The 17,292-nt window shown below is 43.5% G+C and overlaps 1 protein-coding gene across 2 annotated transcripts in view; it reads right to left on the reverse strand.

Annotated features, from left to right (window-relative positions):
- The window catches only part of TUNAR (TCL1 upstream neural differentiation-associated RNA), a 162,694-nt gene extending 145,736 nt beyond the window's left edge, over positions 1-16,958 (reverse strand). For both annotated transcript variants that reach the window (XM_057382987.1, XM_057382981.1), the window contains exon 1: positions 16,520-16,958. The gene's annotated coding sequence lies outside the window, so the exon portion shown is untranslated. The remainder of the gene's footprint in view (positions 1-16,519) is intronic.
- Positions 16,959-17,292: the final 334 nt, after the last annotated feature.

The raw sequence follows: 17,292 nt of genomic DNA on the forward strand, positions 1-17,292 counted from the left end.
TTTTTTTTTTTTAAAGAGAACTATGTGCTTTTTCTAGCTCTAAAGGCAAATTTTTACCATATAATCTACCTGTATCCACAGAGTTGAAAATTTAACCTCTGCCTTGAGACAAATTTTTGAAGACAGAGGTCTAGAAATTCAGAGGTGTCTGTGAAGGCAACCTACTCTAGTCCAAGTACACTGGTACAGGCAAGAGCAGTCTCAGATCCACAGCAACATCAGCAGTTCCTAGAAATTTTGGTCAGRAGGAAACACGGGAGAGAGCCTGTACCCCAGTGAGGGACAAGCAGCAAAATGTATGTGTGTGTACAGTTTTGGGCAGGAGGGATACAGTCGCTGTTTAGCTGCCCTTGGCACGGGGTCGTGGCTCATCCTAGAGAGGASATTCAAGCGCTGATAAAGAAGATCACCCCCGCAGGAAGCACRGGAGACCGCAGTGCCTGGCGGTGCTGTTGCAGTGGGTGCGCCATCATCCTGTGCAGCCGGACAAATTTCAATGTCCCAGCTTGAGCCGCTAAACGCGACGGCAGCTTCCTCAGTAAGTGCTGCTGCTGCAGAAACACCAGAAAGCAGCTCTTTGGACCCAACTCAGCGTGAGCTCGGCTCCCTTGCCAGGAGAGGGAGCGGTGGAGGAAAAGGCCACTGGCACCCGGGAGACGGGAAGCTCTTGTCCCTATCCCTGACACCCCCGCCCCCGGCGGGACCTGGGCACAGAGGTATCACCAGCCGAGCTTCTGGGAATCACACACACACACACACACACACAGAGCCATCTCCGGACCTGCCCTGGGTGGGTAGGACTGTTACCGTCCCGAAGTGATGGCAAGCCAGCAAGGGATGGAAAGCGCTGGGGGGCTCCCCCTGGCGCAAGGGAGGCAAAGGAGGGAACGCTCACAAGAGATTCCCCAGCTCCCCTGTCCCTCCTGGCACAGCTGCGGCAAGCAGGGCTGTGTCACCGCTTCCAGCCTCCTGCCATCCAAAAACTTCCTGTGCTGACACCTTGCCTGGCATACGCCATCACTTGTTGGACCGTTTTGCATTTGGTTTTACTAAGAATCGCTTGGCTTGGGAGAATTTATACTTGGATATTAGAGACACATAAACAGCCATAAAAATTCGAGCTCTGCTTGTACAAACGATCCACTGATGTGTGTTAAATGCACTCTATTGCTGCACTGAAGTCAATTTGCAATTGATCATATTGCATTTCTAGTGTCAGCAGATATGAAAACATGTCATTTACCAATGCTTAATGAACCTCTATGCTGACAAGACATAAATAACAATAAGCAGCTCTCCAGTTAAGGAGGTTAACCAGCAAAGTACTCCGTGAAAACATTAAAGAGGTAATCATCTGGCAATTGCTGTATATTTGGAGCAGCTGCCCTCAAGGATGACTAAACCTATGGAAAGGACCATTACAAGAAAGAAGGAGGGAAAAAAAAGAGGCAATTAACTCTATATTAGAAGCTGAAAAATTCTATCTGAATGAAAAAGTAATTGCCTTTCTGGATTGCACTTGTAGTCTTTTCCACAAGTAGTAGACGTAATCTGCTTATTGGGGCTCTTTGACCAAGCTCTTTCATCATTTTTCCTTTGAAAATGAAAGGGCAAAACAGCACATTGCTCCAGCGTTGTTACTCTTAATTCTTCCTGGTAATACTGCTCTCTTTTGCATTTCTTTCATGTGTATTTTAATTTTTTTTTTTTTTTTTGGACAAAGTTTTCAATTTCCTATAAGGTTAAAGGAACACAATAAAAAAGGGAACATTACCAGTGCTTAGAAGCACTTTATGAAAGTAAAACACAGCAGATTAAACTTTGCTTTATAGTTAATGGAGCAATTTAACAGTGGCTACATTCAGCACTACACTGAACAGAAATTTCAAGTTCAATTCAGATTTTAAGTAGATGTAAATGGTGTTTATATTTCATCTACAAAACCCAAAGCATCGAGAGTTTTCTGAGCAACCACAGGAGTCCAAAAGGGTTTAACCTTTCACGGCTCAGATATACCCACTCCTCACAGGGCAGGGTACACACAGTACCAAACAAACAAAAAGCCCTCATATATGGCTATTAAATGCTGCCCTGAAGGCTAACAGCATCCCCCATGCCAGGGGGGTGGAGTTGAGTGATCTTTAAGGTTCCTTCCAACCCCACCCATTCTCTGACCCCTAGCAGTAGCGGATCAGCGGGCTTTGACCRTGCATCATCCTGACCCAGCACCTCACAACTTGCAGCTGCTTGGGAAAACCACCCAGTGGTCACGTTACAAACAACTGCCCGAGGCAAAAGGAACACTGCTGAAGATAAAGGAAGAAAGGGTATCTTCCCTTCCTGCAGAGGAACAGAGACATGTTCAGAGACAGCAGACATAGTAAGGAACGCAATGCCTTTTGCATATTCAGTAACAACTGACTATTCTAGTGAAAAAAATTCCCTGATATTTCAGTGCTTATAAATGTAATACTAGCTGTGCAAAATCAYCACGTCTATGAGACAGGAAAAGGGGCTTGTACCTCAGAAGAAAAGCAATTAGCAGGAAATTGCCTGTGCTCTTGTACGCATTTGCCATAAAAGCTATCGGGTGCCACATAAATCCTTCTCATTTCAGGCGTAGTCTTCATCCAAAAATGTCATCAGACAGTCCCAGTCTTCCTCTCTCCTGCATGCATCCTATTCTATTTCAATGCAAATATGTTGCTCCTTGATAACAAGGATCACCCACTCTCATATCTCCTTTTCCATCAGTAAAWGTGAATGTCAGACCAACAGAGGTCAGTTCATTAACCCCATTTCGCAGCTTCACAAAGTGGGGAATAGGAGATATCCCTTCTGACATTTAGACACCAGTGCTCCCAAGTGTGCTTAAAGGGGCCTGTTTGTTTTTCCCTGTAATTACTGAGAGAATCCTCAAAAAGTTTCACTGGTTTGCCTCTCAACATGCAGATTCCAGTTTTTCACAAAAAAAAAAAATTGTGCCTCTCAACATGCAGATTTCCAGTTTTTCCTTTTTACACAAAAGGAAAATTTTCAAAAACTGAGTAAAATCTCAAACTACTAGCATGAATGCTTTTAAACTTACTGCTTTTTTAAAGCATTCTGATAACTTCACAATGGCCAAGTTCCAAACCTCGAGTGCCCAGTGTAAGACGTTAGGGACATGAGACAGAGGTTTCCAAAATCCCCTTTACTGGRCGCATCAACAGTTGGTGGTGAAATTCAGGAAGGGTATTTGCAGAAACAGTTCTCAAAGGGTGTCAAAATGTGCTMAAGAGAGCAGAATGCAATAAAGCAAGCCTTGATTTCCACTGCCAACAGTTAAATGGAGCCCAGCTGCTGCTTGGCCAACTCCAATTTTAACCAAACGTGAAGGAAAAGAGAATTGCAATCAATAACACAATACTAAATTAATATCAAACTAAATCTCCCCTTCATATCAAGCACAGTTATAAATAACTCAGGAGCATTCTGTGTCACACAGCAATACTCTAAAAATACTTTTCCTTTCAGATGGGATTATTGATGGCCGAGCAGTTTCTTCATAACTCACACCTGAACTTAGAGGCTTTGCCCAGTACTCTAAGCTTTAATCAAATTAAAAATTTGCTCCCAGGTATGATTATATCTCAACCTTACAGAGATATCTTACTATTCTTGCTGCTTTGTGGAGAGAGAGAGAGAAAAAAAAAAAAAAAAAAAAAAAAGCTTTATGTAACTCTGTGTTTGATTTTTCAGAAATTAAATAAAAGAGGAGGTTTCGTTTGCACTGAAGGATGAGATTTCCCTCTGGATTTGCTGCCCTCTAGGTATCTTTCAGTATAAAACTGCTGTGTTTYTAAAATGGATTTTGCAATAATCTGCTTTAGCTGAGGATGCAATGGGGAGGGGGTGAATGAGTACAAATGCAGGGAAGAGGCAGKGTTTGAAGAGTTTGTCAAGATGCTTTTTACAAAGATAAGGTGTTTCCAGATTATGCCAGCTGTCCAAAAGAAGGGGGCAGTTACATGTGGCTGTGGGGAGGGCACATCGGTGCTGAGTAGTGGCTGTCATGGGACAATGTGCTCCATTTGCTCCGAAGAAGGAGCAGGGAGATTATCACACCCCATTTCCACATCCTGCTCCACCAAGTGTTAGTGCTGATGTGAGCAAACCCCCACGGAGGCGGATTTCTGCCCCCAGACTCCCTCGCTGTTTGTCTCTTGGATAACACAGAACTGCAAAGCTTCTCTCAGTGATGCCAAGCTCTGGGCTGGCAGTGCCACTTCACACATTCCAGATCTGTTTGATTTTCTCTGCAGCAGAGAATAAAAATATTTCAGAGATTTTAGCAGAATCTCTTTTGCKAGATTCTCTGTTTCCAGGCCTGCAGTAGTTCTTATCCTTCTGCYAGGGATCTCAACAGAGGGATATGCACAAGAGAAAAGGCACACAGTACAGCAGGGATATAAGTTGGCATGTAGAAACACAAGAAAAAAGTATCACACAAAAACAGGAGCAGTACTGTTGATTCATTATCAGGTAATAGTAGTAAAATGAGGATTAGGTAAGCAGGGAAGCCTGTTAATAAAAGATAACCATAAATAAATTCTTCAGTTTGTTTAAGGTAATCGGGAAAAAGATGTTGTTCAGATTACCTAGAGCAAAAAGACTTCTAAAGGTCCCTCCAAATAAGATGAGACAAACAAATGGCTTCAATTATCTCTTTATTTTGTGTCTTAACCATGGTGTTTACTATGGGAAAGAATTTTTTGGGAAAAAAAAGAAACATTTTATCATTAGATGGAGAAAAGAACCACCTAATTATTTGATGGAGAAAATAAGGCCTAACTTTTGTATCCTCAAATCTTTGTGCATGTATCCTACACAGCTTTCAATTAATTTGGTTTATGCCTAAATATTTGTATAGACTTCCCCCTAGGCAAAATCCTGTAAAAATAAAAAAGTATTTCTTTTTCTCAACCTAGACATAAATATTCCTATCAGTCCTAAAGAAACAACCATTGCAGAAAGCACTGTTTGCATTTCAGTGTCTGGAGGCTCAGACCCTGTGATCTGACACTTTGGCAAAATTATAAGTTGGCATGTAGAAAGCACCATTCATCAAGGGAAACTAAGGGAAAAAACAGTTATTAACTCTCAAGGTCAGTATAGGGTGATCAATATTATTAATTGCATGTGGTTAAGTTGAGACAGCAGTTCAGCACTTTAGCAATTATCTGAGATTCAATACAAGTATTAAATACTAACAGTATTCAATCATGGGTGGTTAAGAAGAGAAACCATTCTGCTCACCTTCTTTCACCTGCAGGTGAAAGAAGAGTTCCTGSAGACTACAGTACAGCCAGATACCTTCAGCCCTGCACTCAGACCAAGTGTGTGTGGGAGTCACAAAGGTGACATTTGTCTGTCTTGTCTTTCTTTGCACTGGAAACACGATTCTCCAACTAGCACAAAATGCCCTGCCTCGGTGACATTTCTGACTTTACCATAAGGTGGAAATTCCCAAGTCCGCCCGGACAGCCTGTTACCGAGAGATTGCAGCGTGACTTTATCTGTGTTGGAACAGCAATCAGCAAACACGTATACCAACATGAATTCGGGGAAGAGCACAGTGCAGTAAACAGAACATGCTTACACAGCATGCAGTACCACGCACATTTCCACCCACAGTCCTACCAATTAGTCAGAAAAAATCCCTGCTAAGTTACCTGGCTTTATCACATACAAAATCCTAAATCCAGGTTTCACTTACTTGTTCAATTCTAAATCCTATTCAGATGGCAAGAAAACATAAATTCCTGATTTTTTAATTCATGAACATTTTAACTTATACAACTTTATCATAACTAAAGTGTTATTCCCTTCTGACTGTCATGCCTTTACATGATCTATTACTCCAATTTGTCTTATTTCATCACTCTGTTCCTGGGCACCAGCTTCTGCGGCTAAACACTTGATATGGACACTCACTCACCCCATGGTTTGGGGAATGGGAAGGATCCTGAACCTGTTCTCTATACTTGGTTAACCTGGDCCAGCCAAGAGCAAACAAACTCCCAAACAAAAATATTCTTTATTAAAATTTGCAAGAGTCCTCAAAAATATCAAACACATTTTTAAGTCCTTGGCCTGAATGGCCAGACCTTGGCTGTTCTCACTGAAACTTCGGGGAAGAAAGAAAGAATATGCATTACAAGGTTGTTAGTCATACCACTTGTTGCCTGCCTGAAAAGGCCTAATTTGCTATGGTGATAAGCAGAGATGAGGAACCTGAACAGAATAAAAGTCTTGCTCTTGCTTTGGACCAGAATCTCAGGTGGATATTAGTATTTATAAATTCAAAGACTGCCACTGGTTCAGAGCTAAATTTCAGGCATTCATCCAAATTAAACCCAAAGCTTAAACCTTTTGACATGAGCGTTGCTCTCCACCAAGCATTTGTGTAATTAATATATCTTTAAAAAAAAAAAAAAAAAAACTTAAAAAAAAACCAGCAAGAAACAAATAAAAAAAGAAAAAAATGAGCTGTAAAAGTACATAGAAAAGGAGGCATTCAGTGAGAGCCCAGAAGCCATAGCTCTGACTTACATAAGCAAAGGACAAGAAGTGTCTTCTATAGAGGAGAGTTTCTTTTCCTGTCATGATCCAAACTAATAGTGAAGGTGGGTTCGCTTGTCAGATGCATTCCAAAAGAGGGACAGCGTTTTCTAGTGACAGCATTAGCCAACCCCAATGAGCATGGGACCATCGTTTTCCTCAATCCCACTGTCAACATCAGCTGTTCTTCCCATCAGCCTAACCCCAGTGAAATCTCTCCTTGCAGCAAATAGTACCTGCTGAGGCACCTRCTGCCCTGAGCAGGATGACTGATGGGTGAGTTTGCCTGAGCGTTGCACTGACGTATTAAAGCTGTGACAGCATCTGGACAAGCAAAGGGAGGGTAAAAATCTACTCAAAAGATTACAAGAAGCAGTAAAAGTGGATGTGATGGCAGAAGTTCTTGATTTCTGGTTATTTTAAGCAAATTCTGCCTATGAAAATTTGCAAGTAAGAGATACTGGTGCTGGTTCAAAGAAAGAATGAAGTATGGAGGGGGGCACACGCCTGGAGGGATTAATTTGAAGTATCCCATTTGCAGTTTTGTTGCAAAACCTACTGAAGGTATCTCCCACTTCGGGATGCTAAAAGTATCCCTCTTGCCTTCCTCTGGGCACTTAACCTTCAGCAAGTCCAACCTTAGAATTCCAAACAAATACACACGTCCCTCTGCAAGGGATCTAAGCACAGAATAGTGACCGTGAGGAAATTACTCATTGCCAAGCTCTTTCATCCCAATACCTCTATGGACTCTACATGATATATAAATATGCATTTTCCCATATTTATAGATACATAWATGGAAATCAATAATGAATAAATGGGCTCTGTTTAAAGTTTTAGTCATTCACACTACCTAGGTACTGATAAAAAACTARATCTAATCAAAACACCTGCAAAATATTAGATTTTGGAAAATTATAGAGGCAAAATAATATTGTTTAATAATATATCAAGTTGACAGTATTACCTTCTCACCAGAGCCATCAACCCACACTGGTGAGAGTCGAATTCTCATTGACGTAAGTAAAATTAATCCCACTAGAATTAACTTAGTTTACACCCATTTAAGATTTACCTTCTATTTTTCTACAATTTCTTCCGCTTTCAAATGTCCCCAGAGAGATCAGTGAACTGTGGATTTATACAGTCTCTATTGCACTTCTTGGACATTCACTGTTGCTGCACTTTTTTAGTTGTCCCAGTTTTTCCCCTCACATCTCCTTTTAAAACTCCAACCGTATAATTCACTTAAGCATCTAAATGAGATACCTCTATAAAGAGCATCTGGGTCARCCAGGCTTAATTTGAAAATGTTATTACTCCCACACTAAACTTTTCCCATCAATCCCACAGCAGCCATCATGGTTTGTATGCCTCCCAGAACAACCAAGTGAAATTGTGGTCTTTTCTTCTTTCATAAAGAGAGAAAGTAGGAGGAAGGAGTAAGAAAACACCACCCAGGTGGTGAAGACTGAAATTGTACAGGGAAATAGGGTGAGAAACTATGGTCCTTTCCACAGATTTTTGGGCTGCAARGGTGCAAACTATTATCCTGAGGAAAWCAAACAAACAAACAAACAARCAAACAAAAACAAACAGTAAGATTTTGGTTTGAGCATAGCTCAGTTCCAACTATCTTCAAATCGATTTCATTTTGCAGAGTTCAGAAATATTCAAGATGCTCCTGGGGTTCAGTATATCATTACTGTGTCTCCCGTACAGCCTTTCCTGCAGGTAACTGAAGAAAACTGTTTCTGGGTCAGTGGAGTAAAAAGGATTACATCTGAACTAAAGGTGGGATGCTTTTCCCTTCCTTAAGCTGAAAGTTAAACAGCTGCATGCCCAGTGTCTCCCTGTAGCCTATTTGATGAAAGGCATTTTCAGGGGGCACTTCTTTTGCTCCCATAGTAGCCATCAAAATAGGCTTAATACCAGGCCCTCTAGAGCTGCTTACTTTCACATTTAACTATAAATTTAACTCTCTCAAAGCCAGGCTTGTATCTTGGATGCAGCTGGAGGGGAAGGTGCTTCCATCCAGGTGTCCACATRCAGGGGCAGTGTCCAGGTTAGGATCCCTGGGAGAGTTTGCCAATACAGCCCTAGAGAGCATTTCAGCCTACCCTGAAGCACACAATTGGGTTTGACTGTGTCAATGGCTGCAGGGGGTGTCTGGTGTGGCCTGCAGCTTACAGAACAGCAGAAGTCCTGTGCTAAATCCTCAGCTCACTGGGGATGTCCCACTTCAGGACATCTCAAATGGCACCGGACATGTCAGTTTGAGAAACTGAACTGAGCCCCTGATGCTTGGACACCTTTCTGGACCAGTCTGGCAGGACTGACAAACCATCACTGACTACAAACCGAGCACAGACAGCCATTTCACAAGCAGACAATGTGCAGGTGCCAGTGTTTGCCTAATGTTAAAACCTAACCAGTTTTACACACTGGTTGGGAYACAGCAGCATCACAGCAAAGTGCTTTTCAGCAGGTGCATCCCACCACTTACTGCCCATTTTCCCAAAGAAGACACACAGCCAGCACAAACAAACCCAGTGTTTGTGGCCACCTGCCAACTGGCACTGCAGAAACGGGCTCAAGAACAAACCAACTCTGTGGATTGATCAGTGTTAGTTCATTGATTAAAAAAAATGGGTGAAGGCATTGATATAAGGGGAACAGAACCTGAGCCCTGGAGGAAGGATCACCAGCAGAGTCATTAGCAAAGCTTAACGAGTCTCACAATTCCTGGTCTCACCAGGTGGCATCACCACCACAGCCCCCGTACAAACTGCTGTAAAAGGACAGGGTCTCCTCCTGAACTGTCTGCTYTGCCCTAATTACAAGCAGAAGAGAAATGTAAGTGGCTCTCCGAATTTCATCAGAAAGCACATGGACTTGTATTATCATGGTAATAAAGGCAATGCACATTGGTTGAGCTCCAGTGGGGCATATCAACAAAAGCTCCTTTGGAACAGCGGATTTTCTTAACACCTACACCAGGCTCTTGGTGCTCTCAGCTATGCTTCATTGTGGAAGTGAAAATAAGTACTTTGTGTTCAAACTTCATATCATTCAACTGGCTGTTTATGGCAGGAGATGTTTAAAATATGAGTGCAAGGACAGGCTCTTCAATCTCATGAGCCAATCTAGAGTTAAGTGAGTGAATCACTCATCTGCTCTGTGAACTAATAGGAGGAGAAAATCAACYCTGAGAAACCAATTATAGTTCAATACTACCATCCTCCAGGATGTGATCTCAAAGTCAAGTAAGTCTCCAGAAATCAATCCCTGGGACTCGCTGGGAAAGTTCTGCATGCCAGAATAGTGTAAACTTGTTTTCAGAARATCTAAATGGATGCATCCAAAACAAAAAAGCAAGATAGCAACATAGCATGGTCAAGTAGAAGCAGACATATAATAACCAGGAGGTAAAATTACATTGGTCAGTTTAGATTTGGCTTTTGAAATTCCAATCAAAGCAGGACAGTGAAGAGAATGAAATATTAACCCCACTACACTACAGTGAAATACGGATTTGTCTACCTAATAAACCTCAGACTGATAGGTTCCTGTCATATTCTCAGGAYACCAGTACCCAGTACCCTTTAGAAAAGATGTTGTAGGGCTCCATCATGCACTCTTTATGATCTCCACAAGAAAACAATATACTGTTATTTAATAATCTAGAGGAGGCTCAGATGCAGTGACCTGTTTGGGACTGCAACATTGTGTGCTGAACTTGGAGACTGCACTCCCTGGTGGMATGTCTCAAAGCAGAAAGGACTTTAAACAGCAGGTTTCAGTACTCATAGTCCCTGAAGCCCTTGAAGTAAGAAGGTCCCTCTGGATAGAGGCTCTATTTCATCCTCTGTGCCAGAKTTACTATATAAACCACCATGGCCCTTTGCCTGGATTTGGAAGCCCTAGGTGTGATTTTCAAAGAAATCAAGCACCTAAAGTTCCAGCTGAACTCAGCAGTTCTAGAAAACAMTCACAATAGCTGATCAGACAAAATTATTTACTTCTGAGAAAAATTTAATTTTTCTTTTAACTTTGGCTTCTCCAAATAGAAATCTATATAGCAAATGTACCCCAACATGAGATTTGAAGTTTCACTCTCCCATTCCAGCTTTTTTTCTGAGGTAAAAAATGGAAAACAACTTGTCCACTGAACTAAAGACACTTCAGCCATGGGGGGACAGGACGCAAAAAAAAAAGTAATCATAAACTGCATAGTTACAATTTGTCTTATTCTGGCATTATGATCAGAAAATATTTTTCTGCTAGGTAGAGCCCAGCTGGACAGTTACAACTTGGACATCTAGAGGAGTGCACAAGATGTTAACGATAATTAACACAAAGCTTTTCCCAAGACTGTACCTATAATCTCTACTTCCTACTCCATAGTCCGGCGACTGAGGACATTTTCTTTGTCTTAATGATAAATAAARTGGTTTTGAGAATTGCTCTGGGCAACCATCACTGAGATCTTATTGTTTTATCTAGCCCAAAGTAGTTTTGGGTAAGGGAAGAGATGTCAGAGCTGTCTGCTATTCTGCTGATGTAGAAATAACAAGATCACAGCCTGTTGGTCTGAGTCTCAGACATGAAAACCACCTCAAAGAAACATTTGCTGATGGCATTGATGTGCAAGTGGTTCAGGTTTTTTGTAGGGTCTTGGTTCTCTTGAGCTTTGACAGTTATGGGTGTTTTCATAAATGGAAATAAAGGACCCAAACCTACTGACCCTGAAGCGTTAGCAATTCAACTCTACTGTGGATCTTGCATCTGGAAAAGCCCACAAGCCTGGATATCATCAAACTGTCACATCAAGCATCTGAATTGTTATGTGATGACATGAGCCACAGCATGCCATGGCATCAGAGAGGGGAGACTTTGCTTGCAGAAGAGAGCACTGAAAACACTGAGCAGCGGGACCCTCGGGACTATTGGGGAGCTGAGTGAATCAGCCATGCTGCTCTGCTCCGAGCTGCCATGGCAAAACTGACTTTGCATTTAAATTAGATAATTTAAAAGTGTCCTGGGCACCTCTGCACCACGCTTTCCTCCCTTATCTCACTGCATAAAGAAATTTAAAGGACAAGGCAAAACACTGTCTTTCTAAAATCTACAGCCTAGTTTATCATCCATAAATACAGCACTTCTCCAGRCATTTCCTGGCTGATGCTGTTCCCTACCAAACACCCAGTGAAATCCTAGAAGTGCTGTATACTAGAGCTTATTAATATGAAAATAATAGCACAGAACAGAGCAAAGAGAAAACCTGCAGGTTTAATCCAGAAACCTTTAAACTRTTTTTTGTTATAATTTCTGTTGCTCTAAATCAGTATTTCCCAATCAGCAGAGTACACTGTGATGGTGAGCTGTACAAATCTCAAGAATGAGGCACAGCATCTTGTGCCTCCTAATTAGCTCTGCTGGCATAATTGACTCTGGCTGGGCACCAGAGCCAGAACAGCTCTGAGCTGACAAGGCTGTGAGGAGGCAGGTGTAGGGAAAGGAGAAAAGCAACAGCAGCATCACACACCTGTGCAAGGGAGGCAAGGAAGGGAAAACCCTAGGACTGGGGGAAGAATACACAGAAGAGATCAGGAGAAATAGAGAAGGACTCCCAGGCAAAAACAAATAAGAAAGAAGGAGGGAGTAGTTCTGTTGTCTGCCTAAAAGAGCAAAGAACCACTGGTTGAAGTTGATGAAAACTGTAGATTTGTATTAACAAAGGGTCTGAACATTAAATACCTGTCAGAGATTTGGTGGGTGGTTTTTTGGGTTTTTTTAGCTATTCCACAGCATCCTACTGAAATTTTTTTTCCAGGCAACATGRTCAGTTTGTGAACCTTCACTGACAGCATAGAGCCAGGGAGGAACCTTTGAAGCAGAAAGTGGGAACAAAGAGCACAATAAGGAGTCCACAAATAGTCCAAATTTGCATAAAATTAACATAGAAAAGTACTGCATTGTTAAGGGTAAATTATTATCTGGATTCTGACAGATTCCCTCTAAGGGAAAAGGTAAAGATTTTCCTCTCAGCTCATCCAGAGTATTCACTATAAACATACAGGGATGTTGTTAAACGGTGTTGGCATTGATATTGTATCTAATTAATTAATGCATAGCATTGGGAGGGAAAACTAATACATTCTGTCTTATTTCTTCTTCTGAAATTAGATGCTTTGTCATATTCATTTTCCATTCAGCCATAACCAAATTCCTCTTTTTTTTATTTAGTACTAGGCCTGCTTCCAGTGAGTAACTAGTGTGTGGTAAAAAGCATTTTTCCAGCCAGCCCCTGCCTTTACCTAACAAGATGGAGGGTCTTAACTCTTTTGTTCATACTTTTATTTCCCCATGAATGTCTTCATCACAATGCTGGTACCTTGGTGCTACCCCCAGGAAGAGCTTCCCACCACAACTGCCACCAATTCTCCTCATCTCCTAGTTTCTACTCCGCTGCAGTTCCCCAGAGCAGCCTCTTAATCCTCTGCAGGACTTAAAATTTAAAAGCAGTGTGTGAGCTTTCTCAACACTGTTCAGCTTTCCAGACTCGTGAGCCTGACATACAGACAGGAACAACCTCTGCTGAGCTTTCCCAGAGGCTGGAAACAGGTCACTCATCCTCTCACAGGTTCCTCACCTCCCAGGGCAGCTGAAATCAGGGATTGGCATCGCATGGGTGGGCTAACACCATCACAGAGCAGGAACAAGTGACAGGCCYGATGCAGCATGGAGATGTCAGGGATGGTCAGGGCTCCTTAGGACATTTAGCCCAGGACAGTCTCATCAGCCAAGAGATAAGCAGCAAGCTGGCCTCTCTTTGYTCCATGGTATCTCCCCTAGGCCAAGGGTCCTTCGAGCTTTATCTAAATTACAGTGGTTCCTTCTTGTCTGCCCATGAGAAGCCTGTCCCAGTTRGAGTTGAAACAGATTAATGATGAGGCATGGCTCTTTCCCACAAAAACTTTGCTCTTTAGATACTACCATCTTCACTTTTTCACTTTTTCACTTCCTTTCCTACTTTATATTCTGTCTTCAAACAGCTTATAAAACAGAATTGTATATCTGGGTATAGAGAGTATGTGCTTCCTCAAATTGTCTCAATCCTGTTTTTAACTCTGGGTACAACTGTTACCTTCCACTTCTGCAGCAAAATAGCTGTTTTTAATTAAGGAAGGCATATTTTTGTTGCAGATCAGCTGTTTCATACTAAGCTCCTTCAAAACTTTTCAATGTACCATCTGGAGCTGATGATTTGCTGCTTTTTAAATTATCGATTTGTTCCAGCTCTTCCTTCTGACACATCTTGATTACCAGAAAAGAGCAAGTCCCAGTAGGTATCACTCTGATATTCTCTGTGCCGAAGAGTGCTGCAAACAAATCATTTAGATTCTCAGCAATGTCTTTATCTTCTTTAATTTCTGCCTTTAATCTTCACTGATCCAGTTTCTGAACTACCAGTTAATTACGCCTACTCTTCTGACTGACAAACCTGAAGCATTCTTATTTCAAAACTTTAGGATTTTGCAGTCCACCATAATTTCTTTTTATGTGCCTTTCACCTAGTCCTTACACTAATTAATAATTAATAAACCAATGTATTGGAAAACTAAGGTTAGATCTTCAGGTTTGGAAGAGTTCCCTGACACTCAGTAGTACTGATTTCCTCTTTGCTTGCCCAGTATTACTGTTGTTGGCAACATACATGCCCTCCAGACTCTATTATTGTTCTTAAGTGGAATTCATGGCATCTTCCTCTACTCTTCCCTCAGGAGCTTTCTTGACAAATCCTCTCAACACAACTGAAACCCAGATGCTCTGAAATTTCAGTCACTTTTTTGTACCTTATTTCCCTCCAAGCTACAGGATATGACTGCTAGAAGCTTCAGATGCAATCTTGTCTTTAATTCCTTCCTGCATATTGATTAAGAACCAAAAATTAGGTTATCAGGATGTAGACACCTAAAAAGGGTGGAATTTTGGTCTGAAATTTCATACGTAATTATGGCTCTGGCCTAAGCTGGGAAAAAAGGCACCCACACCCTGTTTTAATACTTTCCAAAGGCAGTAATTGGACAGTAGTTGGCAAATCTGGGGTGTGCAATCCATGCCAGTAGCAACACAGTGTTGGAAACTGCTTGTCTGCAGTAGTGCAGTGATTATTTTCTTCCTGACTTAAAAAGACTGCATGGAAAGGTGGTCAAGCCATCATTGCCCATCTCAAATGAAGCACTTGGCCACCTGGCAGAGAACTAGGAGGGCAGAGGGCACGCTCTTCYACTTGTTGGGACAGGGTTCCTGGCTCAGTAAGAACAGCCAAGCTTCTGGGGTGAAAAGAGACCTGACACTATAGCTTGGTGGTTTGGGGTGTCAGAGCAGAGAGGTCTCCTAGGTTTGAGTCAGTGCGCTGATCCTAAGCACTTTATTTTATCACTGAGCCCAGTGCAAAATGGTCCCTAAAACAAAACACTTAACTTCCTGTCTGGGGCCTGCTGAGACTCCTCTTCAATATGTAGGAAGAGCTTATCTTTATGAGACAGAGATGTGCAGGACCACGTTAACCAAGTTAAAGTTGTGGCCTGAATCCTGAGCCATCTCCTGCTCAGAGCACTCACTCCTCAATGAGGAGTGTGCCCAAGGAACAGCCAGCTCCTACCTGAAAACTTGACAGTTGTTCAGCAGAGTGAGCTGAACTTTACCTCAAGTCCACATGAAAAGCAAAGAAATTTGAACAGGCTTGCTTTGGGCTTGTTATACTCCTTCCTGAACTGCTGCTCTWTACTATTTTCTTCTGGTTTCCTCCTGCTGACACACCTAAACATGGCTGGACAGCAGAATTTCTCAATTGCTTCCCTACTCAGCTCATGCCAAATAGCAAAAGCCCCTACAAAGTGTCAGCTGAGCTTTAAATCATTTATTGTTAAGAAAATAAATTGGAATCCTACCACTGACCATTGAATTGCGGCTGATGATTTAAAGAGAAAGGAGTAGAAATGCACCACAATAGACATAATCCTCCAATCCTTACAGCACTGGCCTCCCCAGTGGTTCTGCTGAAGGGAGCTTTGGCCATCCTCTCTATGATGGCTCTTTCCTCACTGGTCACTTCACCTCYACCACAGGCCACACTCGCTTCAGCCACAGAAAAATGGGTGCAACAATGAATGCCTCWTATCAGGATGGCAGCTGCAATTAGGGAGGCCTCATAACCCACCTGCAGGAGGTTTGTGTTTGGTGTCTCTGCCTGCGTGTAGAAAGATCTCATTTTGGTCATACCCATTTGCATAGAAAAGACCTCAGCCTGAAGAACTGGGGAAATAGATTTATATCACATATAAAACCCTGGTCAGTGCCTGGTTACACATGCAGAAATACTCAGAGAGAGAAGCCCTCCTTGCAACTGGGGAAAGGCCTTTGATGTTCCCTTCCATTACATATTCTTCAAGTACCCAGTCTGGTGACTTCATGTTGCTACAGTCGCTCCCAGGTCATCCACTAACCTGTTCCAGTTCCTGCTGATCTTTTCTGACCAGATTTGAAGCTTTTGAACCAAATTACATGAGAGAATGCTAATAAAACAGCAAATCAACAGAAAACGTCACCACAACCCTCTGACCTCCTGCTCTGCTGAGGAACTCCAGGCCGAAAGAAACCCAAATACCCCTTTGCCACCTCAAGTCTTCCCACCCTGAAGCGCCCGCAGCCCTTCGCTCGGGCAGGGCCCACAGGTGCCCAGTGGCGGMGGGAGGCGAGTGGCCCGTGTGCCGGGCCGGGGCTGAGGGTGGCCGGGAGCTGCTGCGCGCCCCTCGCCCCGCGCTGGCCCCGCGCTGGCCCCGCACNCCCGCACCGCCCCGGGCGCGCCCTCGCCGTGCGGCCGCAGAGCCGCCCTTGCGCTTACCTTTGCCAGGCACGTGTGCGGGACGGGCCGCCGGGGGATGGCGGGGGGAGGCTGCCGGGGAGCCTGGCGGGGAGGCTGCCGGGGAAGCTGGAGGGCGGCGGGTCCCCGAGGAGCCCCCGGAGCGGGCGTGCTGCTCCCCACGCCGGGCAGCGAGGCTGCGGGCGCCCGGCGAGCGCTTGGCTGGGGCACAGCGCTGCTCAGGCGGTGAGGGCAGTGAGCTGTGAAGCTGCTCCCCGCCTCGGCGTTACCATCTCGCCAGCCACGCAGTCCCGGCGAAAAACATCGCCTTCAAGCACTGCCGTCATCTYCACCGAGGGCGCAGGGCCGGCTTGCTGGGAACGGCATCGCGCACCGCACCGCGATACGCGCCCGGTCAACACCGACACCTTCTGCTCCCACAAGAAAACGAGGACCCCAAAGAGTAACATGCAACACAGATGGAAAACAGGGAGGACCGCATTGAAAGATGCTTCTGGGTCAGGGCTGTACCGCTTCTCCGGTCCAACAGCACCATCTCCTGGGTGGCCTCGGCCGCTCGTCCGGCTGCCGGGCGCTCATCGCCGAGCATCTYCCCGCGAAAGACCCTCCACAGCTTCCCTCTGCCATCAGCGAAAGTGTTTCGTTTATTTGCTCTCCTTTTAGACGGTTTCAGTATTTTTGCAATTGCTTCCTTTCACATCCTATTGCTTGTCTCTCATGAAGTATCACAGACAGATGAGTAAATAAATACTTAAGAAATCTAGATTCTGTATATTTTTTAAATCAGCAGTACA

The sequence above is a fragment of the Malurus melanocephalus genome, unplaced genomic scaffold (genome assembly GCF_030028575.1).
Source record: "Malurus melanocephalus ecotype Western Australia unplaced genomic scaffold, MMel_1.1 scaffold_597, whole genome shotgun sequence".
Lineage (NCBI taxonomy): Eukaryota > Metazoa > Chordata > Aves > Passeriformes > Maluridae > Malurus > Malurus melanocephalus.